Here is a 23,866-nt window from a genome sequence, read left to right on the forward strand (position 1 = left end):
AAAAAAAAAAAGAACATTGGCTTCGTGTTGCCCGCATGGCGCTCAGCCAGTGAGCGCACCAGCCATCCCTATATAGGATCTGAACCCGCAGTGGGAGCGCCGCTCCGCTCCCAGCGCCGCACTCTCCCGAGTGAGCCAGGGGTTCGGCCCTACATTTTATAATAACGTTAAACTTAAGTGTGTGTGATAGAACTTGTGCCACTGCCAAGATACTCAACTGTTCAAAAGAATCAGGCCAGCTTCATTCCCCAACACTGCAGATCTGAAGCGGTCCTCACTTCCCAATTTGCAACAATTTACAACCACAGAAAGCACACTCCAATCCCTATTCAACTCTACTTGTTCCTTCTTTCTCTGGGACCCTTGGATACCTAGATCTCTGCTTTTCACCAGAAATTTTCAAACTAGTTTTTTTGAAAATCTTCTTTTGAAAATAGCAGGTGCTCATGATACTAAAGTAGTGCAATGAGATTGCATATAATTCACAGGTTGTATTTTAAAATCAGCTTATAAATTTAAAAGAGTGTGTAGTCCAAATTATTTTTGAAAAATTTCAAAATCACTCTCAGATCCATAGGAATTAAAGGAAGGCTTACACTCAGTTTTGTTTGGCTTATTTTACTTTGACTTTGGACTTCCTATCTGTGGAGAAGCCATTTAGGGAATAACTCAGAGTGAAATTTAAGGATAATAATGGGACTGCTTTTTCCTGTATCTCAGTTAAATAAGTGGAATGTATATATAAGAGCTTTCTAGTAATTTTGTAAAAGGAGTTAAAGGCTATCCTTCCTATGCATTTTTTTAAAACAACCTGATTGAGGCATTTCAAAAAATTCTTAAATGCGTCAAAGACTTAACATGATAATAAAAAATTACTGGATCAAAATTGAGTGAAAACTTAACAAAGGATGCTATATCTAGGGCTCTAATGTTTTTTTCTTCTATAAATACATTTAAAGACAAAGAAAAACCTCACGCTTGAATTACAATTAATGGAAAATTGGATTGGTAGCCATCTCAAGCTCCTTGCTGAAATAATTGAAAGCTCTGCTGAGAGGAAGGTAACTTAATTCTAGGCATCAAATAATTCCTATTAATATGTAACCTGGAATGCTAATGAAAAAAATTAAAAAACACTATTAGCAAGTGCCAGAAGAAAAATATTCATCAAAAACAAGCCTACAAAGACTGCAGATAGAGGAATTATCAGGTTCTGGCTATGAAAATCTAGTCTTATTATTTTGTTAGAAATAAAAAGAAAACCCTGAAAAATTTTTCAGGGAACTGAAACCTACTAAAAATAATGTAGCAGATTTTAAAGTACCAACAAAAACATACCAACAAACACTTAAAAGTTTATGTTTAAAAATACTTCACAGAAAGTTGAGTTGAAAAGTGATTTGATGATTTGGAAGATACAGCATGGCGAAAAGGTGGAATACAGAGTCAAAAGTAAAAAGCCAAAGAAGGTGAGAGGTATAATATAAAATCAGTTTACTTCCAGAAAGAAAAGAGGAAGAAAATAGAACAGTAGTAATATTTAAAGATATAATGGCCTAGAATTTTCAGCATTACTAAATATCAATCCACAGATTCAAGAATCCCAACAAAATATAACAATAAATACATAGGATAGTGTAGGTTATGCTCTAGCAGCATATGAAATACACATGTTGAGAATTAATGAACCAAAATGTATTTTTTCACTCATTAATGGGGAAAAGTGAGGGATCCTGTTCTACAGAGCACTTAGGGACACTTTCTGCATAAAGCACCATCATCTTGTCGTTGTACGTTATTGTACCTGTATCAGTAAAAACGAAAAGGGACATAGAAGTTAGGGGAGCCAATTAAGCATGAGGTAAGTACAAACATATGAACTTCCCAGGGGATCGAAGGCAATATTTGATGAATGTATTAGTCCGTTTTTGTTGCTTATAACAAAATACATGGAACTGCCTGATTTATAAGAAAAACATTTATTGCTTACACTTTCTGAGGCTGGGAAGTCCAAAGTCCATCTGGTGGTGGCAACAGCAAGCCAGTGGGGGTCTCATATTGTGAGATGGTGGAAGCAGAGGGAGCAGAGAAACAGACAGACAGACTCTCCTCTTTTAAAACCCACAGAACCATGCCTTTGACCACCATTTTTAATCCATTCACTACTGCACGGTCATACAATCCAATCACCTCTTCAAGGCTCCACTTTTCAATTACCATCATAATATTTCTCACCCTCTTAACAGTCACAGTGGGGACTAAGTTTCTTTTTTTTAAAAAAGAAAATGAAATTTTATTAATATTTTTTACATTCTAGGATGTTGTTGCAGAGCAGTTTGCTCAAAGTGTTCCTCCTGTATGCAAGATTCCCTTTACTCATACCAGGGTGTGCACACCTACTGTATTAGTCTGTTTCCGTTGCTTACAACAAAATACTTGAAATTTGGTGATTTATAAAGAAAATGAAATTTATTGCTTATAGTTCTGAAGCTACAAAGTCCAAAAATGTGCACACCTACTGTATTAGTCTGTTTCCGTTGTTTACAACAAAATATTTGAAACTTGGTGATTTATAAAGAAAATGAAATTTATTGCTTATAGTTCTGAAGCTACAAAGTCCAAAAGTCCAGGGAACACATTTGGTGTCCAAGGAGCACAGCTGGTGAAGCTCTTGGTGGTGGTGACAGCGACGGCAGAATATCACATTAGGAAAATGGCTGAGCAGAGAGAGCGGGGGGGGGAGAGAGACAGAGAGAGAGAGACACAGAGAGAGACAGAGAGAGAGAGAGACTCTCCTCTTCTTTTAAAGCCCTCAGAGCCACCCCCTGACCATCATTTTTAATCCATTCACTACTGCACAGTCCTATAATCCAATCACCTCTTCAAGGCTCCACCTTTCAATTATCATAATAATATTTCTCACCCTCTTAACAGTCACAGTGGGGAATAAGTTTCTTTTTTTAAAAAAAGAAAATGAAATTTTATTAATATTTTTTACATTCTAGGATGTTGTTGCAGAGCAGTGGGACGGAGAGGGAGAGGGGAAAGGGGAAGGAGATGGGATGGAAGAGTCAGGAAGGAGGAGGGGTGGGATTGAGGCCTGTGGCACCCCCCACAGGGGAGACTGGGGGGGCTTCCAGCGGTGGCTTGGTCATTGCTGGGCTGGGTGCAGATGTCAGGGGGGTGTGACAAAAGACCTTGCCCCTCACCATCACAGCTCAGGAATCTGGGGCCCTTTTTGCTGCAGCTCAGTGGTCATTGCTGGGCTGTTTGCACATGTTGGGGGGGCATGGCCAAGGCCTGAGGCTCCCTACTGCCCCTGCTTGGAAGAGCAGCTTGGTAGTCACTGCTAGACTGGCTAAGTTTCTAAAACATGAAACTTAGGGGACACAATTCAAGTTTCAGTGAGTTTTGGGGGTACATAATTCAATTCACTACACCTACTTGATCAAGCTCAATTGAGGGCCTTAGTCAGATCTTTTAGGTTTTCCCCATGTGAGTGATTCCCCCAACCCTCTGCAGGTAGATAGTCCACAGGAGGCTCTATGGCACTCTCAGAGTCCTTTCTGAAGGTTAAACTCATAAAGATCTCCCAACATGTAGTACTAGCTGATAGCAGACATTACCTTGAGGGAAAAGATCGCAGGAGATCTGGAAGGAAAAAGGCATAGGATATAGAAATTAGTTTAAAACTGTTTATCCTAACCCTTTCTGAAGGTTAAACTCATAAAGATCTCCCAACATGTAGTACTAGCTGATAGCAGACATTACCTTGAGGGAAAAGATCACAGGAGATCTGGAAGGAAAAAGGCATAGGATATAGAAATTAGTTTAAAACTGTTTATCCTAAGTTATGGAAGAAAGAATCTTTTAATGAAAAGGGAGAGGCCTGCATCAAGCAAAGACAAGGAGTCAAAATTAGTAGAGAGTATATCTAACTCATCCCAAGAAAAGTGAACTTGAATGTGTGGGACACAAGGAAACAGCAGCCTCTTGAAGAGAGTGGCTTATGTTGCAGAAATCTCACCCGAGACTGTTTCACTCTCTTGGCTTGTGATTAACTCATTTTTCTTTAATCCCATCTCACTAAGTACCCATCTGATTATGAATTCAGGCTCCTCCCTTCACTGCCTCAGATAAGAGGAGAATTAGGCTACACCAAGGAGTAAATTTTAATGCACTGATTTAGACATCTTTCTCTTGTGAATATGGTTAATGAGAGTCTGTTCCCCACATTCTGATCAGCACTGGCCACCATAACTTAACTAAGCTTCCAAATTTTCAAGCTTGAAGCCCACACCAGGAGCAGGTGGATCCCACCAGGCCCTGCCCCTGTGACTGCCTGTCCAGAAGGTTCCTTCTCAGGTTTTCAGCTCTATCTTCAACAGCACCCATTAGAAGCACTCACTGGCCTTCAGTAAATGAGACCTATTTCATGTAACTGCCCAGAGTGCTCAAAGAGACTGAAATCTCCTAAAAGATAGGCCTATATGTCTCAATCCCATGACTGGAACACTACTTTGACTAAATGCAGTCAGTGTGATATTTATATAGACCTTGACAATATTCCTCCACTAGAATATATCATCCATGTCCTTTGCTGCCTGATTTACTAACCGCTGTATCTCCAATGCCTACAAAAGAGTGCCTGGCAAAAAATATTTGATGATTGAATCATCCGAGAAACTGTTATATTTTGTTCCTCTTCGGATCTATTTATTTTAAGGACTGCAAAAAAGTCAGTTAATTTAACAGAGTGCTTTACCCACCGAATGGGAAATGAGACAAGGAAGTTACAGGCCACTGCTTGTCCTTCAAGGTTACCTCCATTTACCTTCTCTGGGAAGGCTCCTCTGGAATCCTCACTATGTTATTCAGGACTCGATTGGGTTGCAAGTGACAGAAACCCAACTCAAATGGGCATAAGCAAAATCAAGTGCATTTATTAATCCTTGAAAGTGAAACACCAAGAGTGTTTGGCTTCAGGCATGGCTGTATCAGCTTCTCCCCATCCCAACCCCCAATCTTTGGGATCTGCTGATCTGAGTATGGGCTTCATTCTGAAGCAGAGTCTGTTCATATTCGCTCTTGGAATTTCTAAGACACATCCCTAATGCTCAGCAGCTTCAACAGGAAGAGGATGCCTCTTTCCCAAATTTTCCTGAAGACATTCTGGGACTAATAGTCATTGTCTTTGATTGACTCAACTTTGCTCATGGATCTAGGGTCTAGATCAGCCCCACCACCTGTTTTTGCAAGGCTGACAACACATTAAAATGGTTGAAGAAAAGTCAAAAGAAGAACAGTATATCCTGGCATATGAAAATTATATTAAATTCAAATTTCAGTGTTCATGAAGCTTCACAAGAACACGCAGCTATGCTTATTCATTTATGTATTATGTAAGGCTGATTTTCTGCTACAGTGGCAGAGTTGAGTAGCTGAGACTGAGACTAGATGGCCTGTAAAGCTGAAAATATTTATTACATTTATTATGTGTTTTATTTAATAATAATAGTAAAAGAATTTAGAGGTGAATCCAACTCTCAGGGAGTTGGTTCAATAATGGATGCATAAAGAAATTTAATAAGAAAAAAGTAGAATATACAACCCCTTGGTTATTGTTATCTGTATTGACTAAAATGAAATTAAAAGAGAGTACTGGGTCAGACCTTGACATTAGAGTAAGCTCAGATTTCAGACAATCAGGGCTTCTGATGCTATAAAGGATCTCTAAGACCTCTGGTTACCAAGAAGGTAGTCAACATGTGGGAAGGGCAAACCAAGATGGGCCACTGCCTAACACATTTAAGCACGCTCTATGTCATATATGCCTACTCTTTCCTCTGAAACAAGGCATCAGGCTCTTGAAGGACAAAGAACTTGCAGATCATTAGACTCAAGCCTGGGGATTCAGGCTTTGCACTTGTTTTCTCACCCATCGAATAATACCCACCTTGCAATTACTGAGCAGTCACCCTTGTCAGATGATGTCAGCTCTATAACATGCGGTTCCTAGCAAAAAACAGACAGCAAGCTCAATTGGAATAATTCAAGAGAGGGTCCAATAAAGGGATATTCACAAAGATGTGGGCAGGGTGTAGGAAACCCATGAGGAATTGTGCTAGTAAGAGTGGGTTCATTATCATCCTAGAGTAAAGCGGGGGTGGAGGAGCTATTATCAAAACCCATAGAAGTCAGTTCTGAGGAAAGGCTGTCTTTTTTGTTTGTTTGTTTGCTGACCAAAACAGGGATTGAACCTTGGACCTTGGGGAGAGACTGTCTTGATTGAATCGAAACTTAATTAAAAGGTTGCGGCCAGCCTGCAGGGTCACCTCAAAGGGAGGGGGCCCAGGAGAGGCCACGATCCCATTCTCTTCTCCATATTACCTGTGCTGGGGCTCTGCTATGGCCAAACCTAACCTAAAGCCACAGGTCAAGAGAGCCCTTTACTGGAGTCCATGCAAGTCAAGGGAGAGAGGGTAGGGGTATATACGGAAGGATAAATGGAGCCCTTTGCATGGTTTATCTATAACATCCTTGCAAGATAATTGTTATTCCAGTTTTTTAGAAAAGGAAACTGACTTGTAAACAGTAAAACAATTATATACACACACACACACACACACACACACACACACGCATATTTATAACACATTCATATTCTTATTTCTGTTTCAAAAATATGTTTTTATTGTAGAAAATTTGGAAATACAGACCTCTCTTAACCAAAAGAAAGTAATAATCAAATAACTTTATCACCAGAGATCACCTCTATCAACATAGTTGCTTATCTATTATAGTCTTTTATTTGGCACATTTTGATTTCATTTCATTGTACTTCAATTTGTTTCATTTTATTTTATGTATGAAAGCTTATGTGAAGATTTCAATGTGCCAGGCAATATTTTATGTAACTTGTAAATATTAATTCAGTTAATTCTCATGAAGATCCTATGAGGTTATTTCATTTCATTGTACTTCAATTTGTTTCATTTTATTTTATGTATGAAAGCTTATGTGAAGATTTCAATGTGCCACGCAATATTTTATGTAACTTGTAAATATTAATTCAGTTAATTCTCATGAAGATCCTATGAGGTAGGTATTATTATTATGCCAGTCATACAGACAGATGGGAGAGGTCAGGTAATTTGTTTAGAGTCACATGTCTAGTAAATGTGGAGTTCATACTGAAGTACAGGCAATCAGGTTTGAGTTTCATTCTTAACCATTCTGCTCTACTGACTTTCACATACGAGTACACATACATTGCAAAATTTAAGTTATTTATTTTTTCTACATTTTGTTTGTTATTTAACTATATGTTTTCAGCATACATTCATATAATAGTTCATTTTATTGATCATTCTAGTCTGAACTAGGTATGGAAATGAATATTAATGAAAAGAATGGACTAAACTGCAAAACTTTTGACTAGAGTCCTTTCCAAGTATTGGAGATAAAACAAACTTAACTATATTTCCTTTTTGGGTATTGAGCTCCTTATCTATTTAGGAAGAGAAGCGGGGAGCTAAGCCAAGGGTGTTTCTTCCTTTTGTGTTGGGTTCTCTGTGAGAGTCCTTTGACAGTACTCAGCTGCCCTAATTTCCAGCTTCCTGTGGGATGAGATGTTTGAGAGAAAAGGCAAGATCTGTTTTTGAAGACATTTACTTAACAAAAAGTTCAGAAACCCCCATTCTAATGGCTTTGAAATTAGCTGCTTTGCCCTATTTCAGGGCAAGTGTCTGTCTCTCTCAGGTGACCTCGGTGGTGGCGATCCTACTCAGGCTCTGAGAGCTCCCATGTCTCTCCCCCTCTTCTCTCCATAGAGCGTGGGGCCATTCCATTCTGATCATAAAGACCAGAGAACTTGACATGGTCAAAGCTACTTTTTCCTTCGGACATTTGTGGCAACTGCAAGGCCCATGACATTATCAAGGCTTTGCTAACCAAGACCCTTGGAGTAGGAGCTAAAAATGGCCAAATTAATATATCAATGGTCAAATGATCAAAAACAAGACACCCAGTATATTGATGAGTTAATAATGTTAAGAGATCTTTTCTAGTACAGAAACTCCTTCCAAGATCTGTCTTACACTCCCAATCACAATCTGTCTGGTAAACTATGTGTTTATGAAAAATATGACATGAATAAATATGACTCAAAGCCAGCTCATATGTGTAAATACTGGAACACTATCCTTTTCTATTGGTCACTTATTATTTTTGAAATTCAGCTGAGAAGTAGTCAAAAAGTAATATCTTTAAAAGCCTATGAGTAATCAAATGTGTTCCTCAATACCCGTATATTAAATTCGTGTACTTTATTTATGTAGTCTCTGATTTTCATTTTGACACTGTATGTTCTTGCTTCACACAAAATTTTAAGAAGCTTAGGAGCATGGTTTTCCAGCTCATAGTATATTAGAAACAATATATCAGAAAGGTCAGGCACATTAGAATGAGCAAGAAGTCGCAACTGATGGTCATATTGTGATAGAGGATGCAGAGAAATGAGAAAGGGCAGACTCAAGAACTACATATAAACAAACATTGCAGTAGCCTGGGGTCATCTTGTGTACGGGCAAGTGGCCCTTTCTACTCATACTGGAAAGCATTTCTGTGTCACAACTCTGCAGGGTAATAGGACATTCACGATGTTGAACTGAGTCATCGAGCAAAATAAAGAGGCAAAATCATGACAGGTAACCTCTTCTTGGGAGGAAGAGAAGCATTCGATATATTTTAGAAACATTTTCAAAATTAAATAGTGCAAATAAAACACATTGTAAAGCTCTAAAGGATAAGTTACGGTTACCTGGAAAATTCATTTATTTGAAACACCTTACCTTGTGATAATGTTAAATAAATGAGGTGTGTTATGTGGTGAACACAGAAGAGTACAAGTAATATAATCTTGATTTCATAGGCATAGTGAAATATTCAATAGATAATATTTCCTTAAATAAAATGTGATGATAATATATTCTCTGGTCCTAATATGGCTGGAATAGGGGATGGGGAGAGGGAGACACACACAAAGTAGGGGCTTTATCTTATATACAAAATGTTTGCACCTGACTAGTTAACTCCAATTGGTAAACTGGGAAAGATAAATTCTCTAACCTGTGTAAACTTTAAACAGTCTGATCAACAACAGATTGAAATAATTCAGTTAGCAAATGTTTTCAGTACAGTAGAAAAACCTCATCTAAATAATGAAAACTAGGGATGACAACATAGCATCTTAAAAAACTTGGCTCTCCATATTTCAGTATTATATTTGGCAGACAGAAGGGTACTCAATACATGTGTTTATTCAGATTCACCTGTTTTCTTTGTAGGAGACATAAAGTATATTTTCTACTCCCTTGTTATTAGATTTGTATTTGTCTGCCTTCTTGGGTACTATGGAGATAAGTGCTTTGAAAATACCCAGAGAGAAGCAGATTAATGGCTTTGTTTTTCAAATATCTTAGTAAAGATTTGAAAATTATTATTTGTAAGGTTGTAAGTAGATATTTAATGAAGCATGGCAAATTGAATATCTCCTCCAGATACACCAAATTGGTACCATGAACCAGAGACTTGCAAAATAAATCTCAAAGTCAGAATTCCTCAGGACTCCTCACCTCTTCAAACAAATTTCACTCCTGAGAATTACCTATGTTGTCTGTTCAACACATTGTTTTAGCCTCTTTCTGCCTTGCAGCCTGTGATGGAAGCTAACAAGCACTGGTGGGGCTTAGGTGGCGTCTTGCCTATCATTAATTTGGGGAGCTTAGTGAGGGCTATTCCTAATCCCACGGTCCCAGTCATTAGTTGTCTTTTTAGTGAATCCTATATCTATTTAGGGCAATAAGTATTTACAGTGGTGGGAAAATTAGAGTTATCGATGACATTCTGAGTCACTCTAAGAAAGTGGGAGTGCTGTGACAAAGAGCATGCCACAAATCTAAGAGGAGCTCTTTAATTTTAGGCCAAGCCTCTACTGGTACCGATGGCTTCAATTTACATCAGTTATGTTCCTAACTCTGACTCCATTGATGAGGCCCATTTCTTTTTCCCTACCTGGTTCACTTGCTTTGGGAAGGAGTAGCCTCTTGGAATCCAGTCCTACTATGGCTCTATGTGCTGTGAGAGACCACCTTCTCCCCACTTCATGTCAATGACTGTATGGTCTTGTTATTGAACTTGAAGAATTATGGACTAACATAGGCTGTGCCCAGATGGTTTTTACCCACGATGGGTGGGAGATTATAGTTCAAAATGGTAAGTAGTGATAACAACTGGGTAATTTTTAAAACCCGTTGTGGTTTTGAAAGCAATTTTGTGTGCATGATCTATTGTGAACTTCAAAACAGTCTTGTGTAGAAAGTAGTACAAGGATTAGTTTTGTCACCTTTATTTTACAGATGAAGAAGCTGAAGAAAAGTGACTTACCCAAAGTCATAAACCTGGGAATTATCAGAAGAAAGGTGAACTTAGGCCTCTGGGTCCCTCATTTGTTCTACTTCTGGCTGCTGCCTCTTTTGGCTGTCCTAGAGCATCGTCTGATTCTGTGATGTAACAGCAGCAACAACAACAGCAAATCAATGTTGTCCCTTGTATGCGAAGGTAATGTAGAAACCATGAAAAGCAAAACCATCCATCTTCTTCTTCCTCACGTGACAGTGGCAGGCATTTCCAAGCTGTTTGGGATTAGTGAGTAATGAAGTTTTGGAATGAGATAAAAACTAACCAGTCCTTCTGTCAACGAAGTCTTTGATGTGACAGTGGCAGGCATTTCCAAGCTGTTTGGGATTAGGGAGTAATGAAGTTTTGGAATGAGATAAAAACTAACCAGTCCTTCTGTCAACGAAGTCTTTGACCTGATAAGTACCAGTCTCTACCTAGTTGAGAAGACAGTCATGTGTAATGAATAGTAGAGAAACCCAGAAAATGCCTACACATATGTATTATGCCACAGTAAAAATGTTATATGCCCTGCCTTATTTTAAATCTGATTAAATGAATGAGTTTATTTATACATCATTCCTTGGGAGCAGAAATTCTAGAATGAAACTGGCAAAGGCAAGACACAGTGACTGAGTGCTGCTGGGACTCTCACCTCACTGCTCATCCACATGTCACAAGCACATTTCAAAGCAATCATAACTTCTATGCTTCTGTAGTCCCACTAGCTCAATTAGAGGATCCAGCCTGGCCTTTTTCATCATGCCCTGTGGGAATACCCTTTCATGTTGGTGGGGATCCTAGGGCTGAATGAGAGAACAGAATGAGAAGCTGGCTCCAGGGGAGTATTTGATCTCTGAGTTGGGTCATGGGGAGAGCAGACACTTGCCTATGAGGATGGTCTCATGCTGACGGAGGTGATCATTATAGTTCAGGCTGACTGCAGCTAAAGGCAGGCAGTTACCTAAGCTAAACCTCGAATGACTGGCTGAGTATCAGCAAGGAGCATGTTCACTGAGCCTAGAATTCCAGACAATCATAATGCCAGGTCTGCTTCCAGAAGCAGAAGGTTCGTTCAGTTTCTATAGTTAGGCTTCCTGCTGAAAGTGTTACAGAAAACAAGAGAACCTGCCTAACAGATCCCAGAACCTGAATCACTGGACAAAACCATAAAAGTGCTTCAACCTCACCCATCTTTATTCCCACCACCACTTCTCACTTTGATCCTGAAATAAAGATAGAGGAAGATGAAAAATGAGGAGTAAAACAGGGCACAGGAGGCAGAAGGAAGGAGAGAAAAAGAGTCAGGTTTCTGAGTGGATTGTACACCTGGGGCAAAAATTCATTAAAACAAGTCTCCATGCAAAACAAGAGACTTTTATTTCCTTTGTACCCTCAACGTTAGACAACCAAGTTTCCTTCTGTACAATCCTTGACTGTAGTGTAATGTGAGGAACATTATTACTGAGGACAATCAGCTTCTCAGGGGTGCTTTGTGGAAAGGGGAAGTGGACATCCATCAATCCGCTTCAAGGCATGCTTTCCTGTCCTCTGATAGTAAATGGCCATTTCAGTATATGCAGAGCCAGCCAATGTCCCTCTGAGGTATCACAGTAAATGCAGAGCCAGCCTCCCTCTGAGGTACTGCAGTAAGGAAAAATAATGGTACATAATAAGAAAAAAAGGAAGGAATGAGCTAAATTAGATATACTTCTCCATTTGTATTTGGTCCAATTTTTCAGAAGCAAGAAGAATATTTAAATATAAGAGAAGTGGATAGACATGGTATTTGTCACATAAAAAGATAAGGAGACCATAACATTGGAATTATTTCTGCTATAAAACAAGTGTTCAGAATCCTTATAAATAAGACATATGGTTGAATGATTGGCCTAAGAAAAGAAACTCATATCAGAGGATGCTGAAGAAAAACAACAAATTAAGGTTCATTTCAACATAAATTTATGAAAAACTATAGTGTCTAGTCTCCAAAAAAGGGAACATCAGAAATCTTTTTAGATTTGGAGGATTACAGTTTTGCCTAAATCAAATGGCATTAGTGATGGGCGAATTATGTCATTTAGAGAAACTACCAGGAGGTCATGAAGACTATTTCCAAATGTAGTCTGCAAGTTTGAGGAAACATTCGCTTTTGTAGCAATGCATGCTGCTCTGTGTGATCCACGTGGGTTGTTTTCATTTTCAAAATGTAGTACTCTGCTGGGACAGAATTGAAGGAATAAATTGTTTTCTCTAGTTAACTCCTCAGGTCAGATCCCTTCCTGAATCCAGCATTGTTGCTGGCAGGATTGCCTAAAAGCATAATACGTGACTCATGACCACATATGGCAAGGACATTTAAAACAAGGCCTGGAGTGTGGAGTTATGTTTTTACCCATTGTGCCATTTACACTAATGAAGGCTTTACAGAGAAGACCAATTCAGCCTCAGTGGTTCTAGCAACACACCTAGGGGCAGAATGAGACATCTATGAACAGGAAGTCCTATTACTGGGCTGTTTTTATGAAAATAGAAAAGAAAATCATGGTGTTACCTGTTTTCAAATACAGAAAAATATCAGCTTACTGTTGTTTATTGGCTTGAAAAAATTTTTCTACCATGCTGTGTTAGAAGCAGGAGGGCTTGGGCACAAGGCATGGGTTGAGCAAAGCCTGTGTTCAGAAGGGGACTCTGTCATCCAGGCTCAGAAGCTATGGAAAAACATCAGTTTCAGTGGAGCTAGAGTAGGGATGTCCTATCCAAGAGGAGGGCACAATCGTGTGTAAATTCCCCAGGCTATGCTTGAACACCCAGAGGCCAAGTAGACTTCAACGTGCACTGGAGATGGGACCATGGGAAAGGATGGCACTGTTTCTCTGGGGAACCCCATTAGTAAGATCCATGTGGGGCCTCTGAGCCTCTATGAGCCATCAGTATCCTTACCAAGGTTTCACCCCAATGGCCGTCGTCTTCTCTCTCTGTGCTTATTTTGTAATCATCCCATTACACAAGACCAGGGTAGGATTGAACCTGAGTCAGAGGAGATTTCCCAATCTAAGTTGATGTCACAGCTGGGATTTGGTGAGGCCAGTGAGGTGGGTCATGCAAGCGTAGGGTCAGATTCTGTTTTTATTTAAATCTTTGATGTTTTCTTTATTATGGATTTGGCACCATTACTTTTTCAAAAACATTGCATAAAAATATTATTTATCTTGATTACTGAGTTTTTTGGACCACCTTACATTTGGTGCCTGAGGCGAGTGCCTCGCTCATCTCACCTTAGTCGTGTTTTGGCCTTTGCCTTGTCCCAGGATGTGATTTAAACAGCAACAGCCCAAACTGATGTTGCAGAACAGATACTCTCTGCTCCATTACCCAGGACAGATGGTAAGAAATCAGCAAACTTCCACAGCTTTGGTTTCTCTTAAACATTGGCCATCTCCTCATGGGCACTTTTATACATAAAGTTAAGTTAAAATCGGTATAATTTCTTTAAAAGTAGAAACCAAACCCAGTTGTGTTTCGATTTAGTACTGAAAATAAATGAGAATCCATTGCTCTTGGACTGAAATGAATCCAGCCGTTTTTATCATCCTCCATTTGCTTGGCAATGAAAAAGTCTTTCTGAAACATAAATATGATACATGGCTCAAAATTAATTTAAGAGTTATGAAATGAGTTTGTATCTAATAAAGTAGAAAAATGGCAGCAGGGAACAGTTTTCTGTAAAGAAATAGAAAATCTTGCTGGGAAGAAGGCAGCTCAGAGAGATGCATTTTGCTGTGCGGACTACGTTTGGTCCCCACTGTGAACTGCACTTTACAGTCATCAGGCTTTCCAAGGGCTTGGGCTAGGCCTGGGGACAAATACAAACACTGCCAAGCTTTCTTTTGTTTTTTGGTAATGATTCTCTACATTCTCCCTTTTACATTTTTTTGTATCCCTTTAGAAATCTGTGCTGTTGCCATATTACTACAGCCAGCAACCTGCACTCTAGATGTGATCCTTTCTTCCTCCATCAGTCAGCATTGAATTTGGCTCTAGTTAATAGAACTGGCTTGATCACACACGGGATTATTTTCATATGTTCAGAGGTAGGCAGTCCATGGCTGGTGAGAATTATTTTAATCTGGGCCTATTGTTACTCTGAACAAATTTGTATAAGGAGGAAAATTAATAAATGCTTATTTTTTAATTATATACCTTTTTTCAACACCTGTAGTACTCGGCAGAATATGCTGGATGTATGGTAAATTAAGTGGGTGGAAAAAATAAAGAACTGGGTGGAAGATGGAAGCCTAAGCATAGATTCTAACACTTGAGGATTATACTGGACACAATCCAGAGGCCTAGCATGTGCCTGGTCAAAGTCAGACTAAAGGTCCTCAATCTAGCTGTAGAAAATTGGCTCTAGAATTCATGACTGAAGTGTGGATTCATGCAAAAGCAAGTGTGAGGAGGTGAATTAAATCTCCCAGTGAGAAATATTGGTAGAAAGAGGTACTATACAATGAGGCACAAAATCATAATTAGAAAAGATCCCACCGGGAAGCTAAATACCGTCATTTGACTTGTAGCTAGAGAATATAAATGGGTAAAAAGTTTGTTTATCAGACTCATGGGACAATAGGGAAAAGATCCAGGCTAATTTTCTGAGGAAGACGTTCTTTTTCTTCTTTAAGAGTTTAGGATCGGGAAGCTATTTAGCGTCATTTGACTTGTAGCTAGAGAATATAAATGGGTAAAAAGTTTGTTTATCAGACTCATGGGACAATGGGGAAAAGATCCAGGCTAATTTTCTGAGGAAGACGTTCTTTTTCTTCTTTAAGAGTTTAGGAGGACACATGCATGCCAAAGTGACCTAAGGACTCCAGAGCTGTGTGGAAAATATATCATGCAACTGTGCTTCCTGCAGCTCAAGAAAAGAGATTTCCATGCAAAGGTAAGTTAACTAAATAATAAAGGGCAGCCACATGAAGAGACAGTTAAGCTATTAAAGCTCATTAGTCATCTTCTCTTACCTACTCTGATATCAATACAGATGTATTGAAATCCTGACTCTGACTCTTTCTAAATATACACCTTTGGGCAACTAATTTAACTGCCTTGAGCCTCATCTTCCTCATTCATTCATCCAGCATTTGTTAAGCACTTATTTGAGCCAGATGCTCAACATACTAAAATAAACGATATCCCATGTCCTTAGGATATTATAATACATGTTTCCCCATTTCATTTTGGAAATTAAATAGGACTAACTTGGTTTACGTAAAGTATCTAGAACTAAACAAATGTTAGTTTTCATTACCATTCCCCTAGCTCCTTGTTATTTCTTTCATGAAGTATTTTTCTCTTCTAACTGCAAAAGTCATAATTAAACTAACTTTTAAAACAATCCAGTGCCACCTTTCTCATGAAACTTTACCTAATTCTCTAGTCAGTTTTAATCTCCCAGCTTTTTGTTATGCTGTGTAGATATTTGGCTCTAACACTGGACTGATCTTTTCAGCTTTCTAGCACAGTACCTTACACATAGCAGGCTTTCAATAAATGTTGGTTGGATTATATTCAAAGAAGATCAAAATGGAGAGGGAATACAGTCAACATTTGAAAGTCTTCAAGGGTATAGGTAGAGTAAACATGAATATGCAAAGTGGGTCCAGTGGTGTGCAGTCCAGATTCCTCCTAAGGAATAAAGGATTTATTCCTCTAGCTGTTGGAAGTATGTTTTAGCTGACAGCCCATTGCCCTTGGTTGAAGAAAGCCACCACTTCCAAGTTCATGACCCCCTTCTGGTGTGTATTTAATGCGGGATAAAAGGCCTGGCCTCCTCTGCCCAGCTTAGGACAATTCTGAAAGTCCATATCAGCTTCATGAAGTTGGCTGAGGCCTTCTGTTAGACTGCATCATAGCCCAGTTTCTCCCTTTGCCAAACCCTGCTTCCTTCCCTTCTCCTGTAGGTGTTGATCTCAAGTCCTCCCTGCATACTAATCACCTGTTCAAATTCTGCCTGCTGGGAACCCCACCTGCAATAGTCGGTATCAAGAGTAGTCTAGGAAAGTAGACACTAAGATGAGATTTTGGAATTGGACACTACTGCCAGACACTTAGCAATAAGAACCCAAACTTAGTAGTAAGTAAGCACCAATAGCTACTGGTGTAAGGCAACAGTGTTAGGTAATAAAACTTACATCGCTCATAAACTCAGGAGGGTAAACTGGTTGAAGGAAGTGCTCTACTGGATGCAGTGTATCAAGTATTTGAGAAATAAGGAGGAAATAATTGTAAGGGCAATGGAATTGGATGGTTGTTGCTGGGTCAGTAAGTGTTTTGGAAAAACTTAATAAAAGGGGGAGTGATTAATTAGCACTGAAAATCTAAATGTGAAAATCAGAAAGTCTCATTGGTAGCAAATAAAGAGACTCTTGTCTCTTACACTTAGATGGTAAAACAAAAAACCAACAAAAATAACCCCCCCCCCAAACAAAAACCAAGAACCAGTCCCAGTGCTTAAGCATAAGAGCAGCATAGTTCCAGAGAAGATTGAATGCTCAATCAATACACATTTGCTCAGTACGGACCCGGGATCTGATTGAGAAAGAATAAGACACTGACAATTTTAGATTCTTCTGAACCCTCTGGACTTGCAGATGTGCCCCCACCTCCCCTTGTAGCTATGAGATAAATAATGAGGGTTAGAACATAACATGACCTACCCAGCAATGTGCTGGGACTGGCTAGAGGAGGAAAGGAACTAAGCCCAGGAAGAGCTGTATAACCTAGCCAGCATGCACTCCCATAATCCAGGAGGGTGTATACAGGACCAAATTCCGAGGGTGATGATTTGAGGAGCAGAAGAATATAATACTTTGAAGGGAAAGTTTATTGATGTGAAAATACTCTTCAGGGATTCAAGATTTAACACACTTACAGGGACCCAGGAGATGGTGTTAAGACTTCTAGATGAATCTTAGATGCTCAGAGAAAGTTATATCCTACACTAAGTGAACTAGGAATGCCAGATTTGCTGTAGTGGATGATGGAAGAGGGGATACATATACAGGCTCAGAGAAATGGGCATGTTATAATGGATCCAATATGTGTGATGGTTAATTGTATATATTAAAACTAGTCTAGATATTGCTGTGAAGGCATTTTTTAGATGAAATTAACATTTAAAACAATAGACTTTGAGTAAAGCAGATTGCTCTCCATAATGTATATGGGCCTCATCCAATCAGTTGAAGGCCTTAAGAGAAAAGAGACTGATGTCTCCTGAGGAAGATGGAATTCTGCCAGCAGACTGCCTTTGGACTTGAGCTGCAATGTCAAATCTTACCTAGTTCTCTAGCCTGCCATCCTGCCCTGTAAATTTTGGGCTTTCCAGCCTCCATATTTGTGCTCCTCCTACCCCCCATCTATTTATCTATTGCTATCTATTCATCCATCCATATACCTACATCCTGCTAGTTCTGTTTCTCTGGAGAAACCTTACTAATACACTACGTAAGGCTGGAAAACCTATCACAAGATTATTTGCCATGGTAAGGCCTGGAGAATTTTGCATATACCAAAGCAATTAGGAATATGATGTTGAGATGGGCACCAGCATCACTGACAAGTCTAGTCGTGAATCTCTTCTGTAATGCTGACAGTAAGAGATGCCATTACAAAAGTGGATTTGATGACAGCAATAAGCATGATAGCATCTCAGAATTGAAGATAGGTAGATGGCCTTCACTATTAGACTTGAGGTAGATTGTAAAGATCGTAATAAGTAGCAAGGTCGGAAGAGTAACTAGGGGCACCTGAACCACAGAGGGATATGGAGATTGTTAATGAAACATGGCATCCCTAAGGGAAAGCTCTCTGGGCATCTAACAAGTATAGTGTTCTACTTATTGAACCCAAATAAGTTAAGGATGGATGACCAAGGAGCGGATGGAAGCTCCTTGGTCATCCAAATAAAAAGACATGATCTCTTTCCCATATTTTGGGCCTGTGACAGTTGATGTTGACCTAAGGAGACTCAAAACCCCTTGACTGAAGGAGAGACAGGATCCTTAGGAGAAAAGACACTCAACACCACACAACATGTAGATAGGAATAATTTCTCCAGTTCTTACCCAAAGGGACCCATGGTCATTTACTTAGATAAAAACACGCTAAGAAAAATGAAATTTTGAGGACTGTTAGACACAAATTCAAGTTGTCCACGCTGACATTAATACATGGGAAACTAAAGTGGCACAATAGTCCCCCTATTAGAGTAGGGACACATGGGGGCAGGGAATAAGTGCAATAAATGGGGACCTAATCAAGGTCAAACTGATCGTGGGTCTACTGGATCCAAGGGTTCACATTTTCCAGGTCACTGATGTATAATTGGAATGGACATTCTTGGCAGTTGGCACAATTCTTTATTGGTCCCTTGGCCTATATGATAAGAGCTATTGTGGTGTGGAAGGCCAAGTAGAACTTCCTGAAACTGCCACCCCCTGCAAAATAGAAAATATAAAACAATATTATATTCCAGGAGCAAGAGCAGAATATAGTGCTAGAAAATTTAAAGGATGTGGGGGTCATAATCTCCATCATCTTTTCAGTTTAATAATCAGTTTTGTCTATAAAAACCAGATAAATTCTGCTGGCAGTGTATTACTGCAAAAATCTATCAATCTCCCTTGTGGGTGTTATGCCAGATGAGATATTGAGATATCTTTGCAAGTAAAGATTATGGGTTTCAGGTACATAATATGTGGCCATTGTTCTCACAAATGCATTCTTTTCCATCTCTGTCAGAAAGGAGGATCAGAAGCATTTTGCATTCACTTGCAATGGGACAACAGTATACATTTACAGTCTTGCTCTGGGACTATGTTAATTATCCCATCCTCTGTCATGATACAGTCCCAAAGATATTTGTATCACTTGGAAATCTTGAAAAGTATTATACTGACCCATTGTATCAAAGACATTCTACTTAGACTGGATGAGCAAAAAGTGTCATTTATGTTGGAGGTAAGACACATGAGCTCCATGCAGTGGAAGATAGTGCCTATGACAATTCAGGGTTCTGCCACATCAGTAAAAACTTTTAGAAGTACAGTGGTTTGGGGCATGCTCTCTAAAGTAAAAGATAAATGATTGTATCTCTCATCTTCCACCACAAAGAAGAAGATACAATACCTGGAAGGCCTTTTTGGGTTTTGGAATCATATATTCCATGCCTGTGAAGACTGTTATAATCCATATACCAAGTGCCATGAAAGCCTGCCACCTTCAAACCAAATCTAGGGTAAGAAAGGGCTCTGCAGCAATTCCAGTTCAGGATGCAAGAAGTCCTGCCACTTGGGGCATATGACCCAATAGACCCCATAATTTTGGAGGTAACTGTGGTGGCCAAAAATATATGGTTTGTATAACAAGCTACACTAGGAGAATCAAAACATAGACTTAGACTTCTGGGGCAAGACCATGGCATCTGAAGTAGAGAACTGTGCATCTTTAGAAAAACAAATGCTGGAATGCTACTGGGCCCTGATAGAGATGGCACACCTGACTATGGGTTATCAAGTGATGATGCAGAATTGTCTATTACGAGCTGGGTTTTATCATGTCATAATGTTCATTGGGCCCAGCATTGTTAAGAAGACAGTGATACATTCAAGATCAGGCATGAACTGGGTAGAAAAACACAAGTAAATTTTATGAGCATGTGGCCCAGAACACCATGTCATCTACCCGCTATTTCACCGTCATTTCTCCTTTAGCTCATGCCTATGACCACAGGTGGGTCTCTTATGACTAACTGATGGAGAGAAAAAAGCCAAAGTTGGTTCACAGATGGGTTAGCTTGGTTTGTAGGTAGAAACAATAAAAGATGGACCACAGGGGTTACCTTGACATATATCAGTGAAGGGAAATTATCTTAATGGGCAGATCTTCTGGTGGTACACCTAGTGACCCATTTCATATGAAAAGAAAAGTGTCCCAGACATTGGCAGTCCCAATGTCTTGACCAAATTTTAGTGGCTTGGAATGACAATGATTGGAAAATTGGGAGCAAGGAAAGTCTGGTGGAGGGAAATATGTATGGACTCATGGGAGTGGGCGTGAAGTGTAAAACTCTTTGCATCTTATGTTAATGCCCACCAGAGAGCATTAACAACACAGGAGGCACTAAACAACTTCATTTATGGACACTAAATGGTTTGCCATGGTGGAAAAGATCGAGTTATAACTGAGCCCAAGAGCATGGGCTCTCACTCAACAAGCCCACTCTAGCTGCTGCAACTACCAAATGTATAACAACAGAGACCAATGCTAAGCCCTCAGTATGACACCATTCTTGAGAAGACCAACCAATCATTTAGTGGCATGTTGGCTACTTTACTCCTTTTCATCCTGGAAAGGGGCAATGATTCTTTGTAACGGGCATAGATACATATTCCAAGTATATATTTACCTTTCTGGCTCTTAGGGCCTCAGCCAGCACCATCTTCTGAGGGTTTGATCAGCAGACATGGAGTCCTTCACGGCATTGCATAAGATTTCAGACTCCTTCTGAATTGGGCTCCTCAAAATGGGACTTTAAAAAAGCCTCTTTTAGTGACATCAATTATGAAAACACTTGTTTTTAAGATTTTGATAAAATATTTACTATTACTTCTTTTACTATTATTTAAGATGTAGAATAATGTAATAATTTTTCTAAAATATGGCATCTTCAATTTAGGTATGTGGCCACCGGATGTCATAGTACATCAGAGTCACATTTTTGAGTAGAATATAAGCAGTCTCCCCCCCCCCGCCTCTTTTAGTGACATCAATTATGAAAACACTTGTTTTTAAGATTTTGATAAAATATTTACTATTACTTCTTTTACTATTATTTAAGATGTAGAATAATGTAATAATTTTTCTAAAATATGGCATCTTCAATTTAGGTATGTGGCCACCGGATGTCATAGTACATCAGAGTCACATTTTTGAGTAGAATATAAGCAGTCCCCCCCCCCCAAAAAAAACAAAATGTTTTATTAAAGCAGTTAAATTGAAGTAAATAAATATTAGATACCCATGAAAATGTGTGAAATTTTAGAATAAACGTTTTGGAAATAATTCTTGAGATGGTCTTCCACTTATTGCTAGAGGATCCCGATTGCTTTATTAAATCTCAGAGCATCTCATCTCCTTTCTGGGGTTTACATTTAATTTGCATAAGAATCCTTCTACCTGAGAAAGTATGTATCTCTTCTCTGTAACATGTTTCTGCTGAAGAGACTTATATGTAAAATCTCAACCTTATTTAGATTTTTCCAAACATGTTTAAGTGTAGCATAAGTTCTTAAACAGATATATTACGTAGTATTTTTTTTTTTAATTTTTTTATAAAGATGACCGGTAAGGGGATCTTAACCCTTGACTTGGTGTTGTCAGCACAACGCTCACCTAACTGGCCATCCCTATACAGGATCCAAACCCGTGGCCTTGGTGATATCAGCACCACACTCTCCCAAGTGATCTATGGGCCAGCCCTTAAATAGTACTGGCCATCCCTATACAGGATCCAAACCCATGGCCTTGGTGATATCAGCACCACACTCTCCCAAGTGATCTATGGGCCAGCCCTTAAATAGTTTTTCAACCAAAGATTTTTGACTGGTTTCATCACCAATGGGATTTTTAGTTTGGGTTTTTCTGATATATATTTTTTTATTCAAAGTACTTTAACATTTACTTGTACATACTTGTAGGTTACAGTGCGTTGTCTCAATACCTGAATGTACTACACAATGATGCACTTACAATAGATAGCATAGTTAGATAATTTTTTTTTAGTAAATCAACATTGCTAGGATAGTACTATCCCCGCAGGAGAGAATCTTTTTAAATTACATTGATTTCTGACAAGAAACCAAAGTTAGTTTCATATTTTGATTGATTTGAACAAATACTAGATTTTATCTACTCAACTTTTTGAGTAAGTTCTTATTGTCAGAGGTGCTTGAGTAATAATCTTCACTTTGTCATTTGGGGTCTCATTTTTTCTCTTCTATGTAACCATGGTGGTGTTGTTTTCTCTAGTGTGTGTGCTTTTCTTTTTCAGTTTTCCAGCTTCTTCTCTCTCCTTCCACCTATAACCTGTGCTCTGTCCCTACGGCAGATACACAGACACACTCCAGCTGGTCAATTCATTTGTCGTGGTCTCTCTTTTCATGTCCTCCACTCTTACAACACACCTCCACGCCACATGAAGCCTCAAACCACTCTCTTTACATTATTCTGCAGAGACATATGTTTTCCTTTATCTTGCTTGATGTCCAATAACAAAACGACATTAAATGCAGCTTGGCTTTTTAATCCTTTATGGTTTTAGTCAATTTCAAAAATAAATAATTATATATGTGTATGTATATGTGTGTCTGTGTATATACATATATATATATGTATGTATATATACACATGCATATACACACATACATATATGCACACACACAATTATATCCAAAGGACACCTGCTTTTCATTTAAAAGAGTTAAATGTAAAGGGAACTGAAAACAGTTCTGTACCTAAAATGACTCTTTATTTTGCTCTATAAATATCTAGGACTTGAATCAAAAGGGTGAGCAGCTTTTTCTGGATGCTGATGCTTCTCAGAGTGGAATCTTACTGACTGATTATTTGGAAGGCAAGTTTCTCATATACTCCAACATTATAACATTATAACATTAAACAGTGGATGGCATGATTTTACTGATGGTATAAAGAGATCACGACATGTCCCTCTGAAGGGAATTTATTCCCATTCTTCAGGCTAATGTTTTTAATATCACGATATTTGTCATTGCCAGTGAGGTAAGGTTTAAATAAATCAATTGTTGTGGCACTTTATTATGCAATCGTAATAAAGTCCAGGCCTTCACATATCCCTTGAGTTTAAGTTTAGGTCCCAGAGTTGGGTTTAAGCAATTTCACTGCCTTCCCCCTTTTCTGGATTGACTGGGACATAAGGCAAAATTGTCCACATGACCCAGACCTTTCTAGGGGCAAGAAGAGGTCAGGGAAGCACTCACCTTCCTTGGAGGTTTAGATCCACATACACTTTTCAGATATTGAAAGTGGTTCCCTTTTTTTTTTTTTTTTTTTTTTAAAATTTGTGTAAAGGCTACAAGGTTTTCTCCAGGGTTGACCTGGAAAAGGTAATGGTCAAAGAGATTAGGTGTATTAGTCCTGCTTGTATCGTAGAGGTTGATTGGATAGGGATCCAAAGGTACAGATAAAAATAAAAGCCACAAATTCTGCATGGATTAGGATGCAAGCAGTGTTTCCATGAAAATCAATATCTTCCACAGGACCATTAACAGGACAGTCCTGAGGACTTGCACCTACAGAACCATCTGTG

Source organism: Galeopterus variegatus, unplaced genomic scaffold (assembly GCF_000696425.1).
Source record: "Galeopterus variegatus unplaced genomic scaffold, G_variegatus-3.0.2 Scaffold6523, whole genome shotgun sequence".
Classification (NCBI taxonomy): Eukaryota; Metazoa; Chordata; class Mammalia; order Dermoptera; family Cynocephalidae; genus Galeopterus; species Galeopterus variegatus.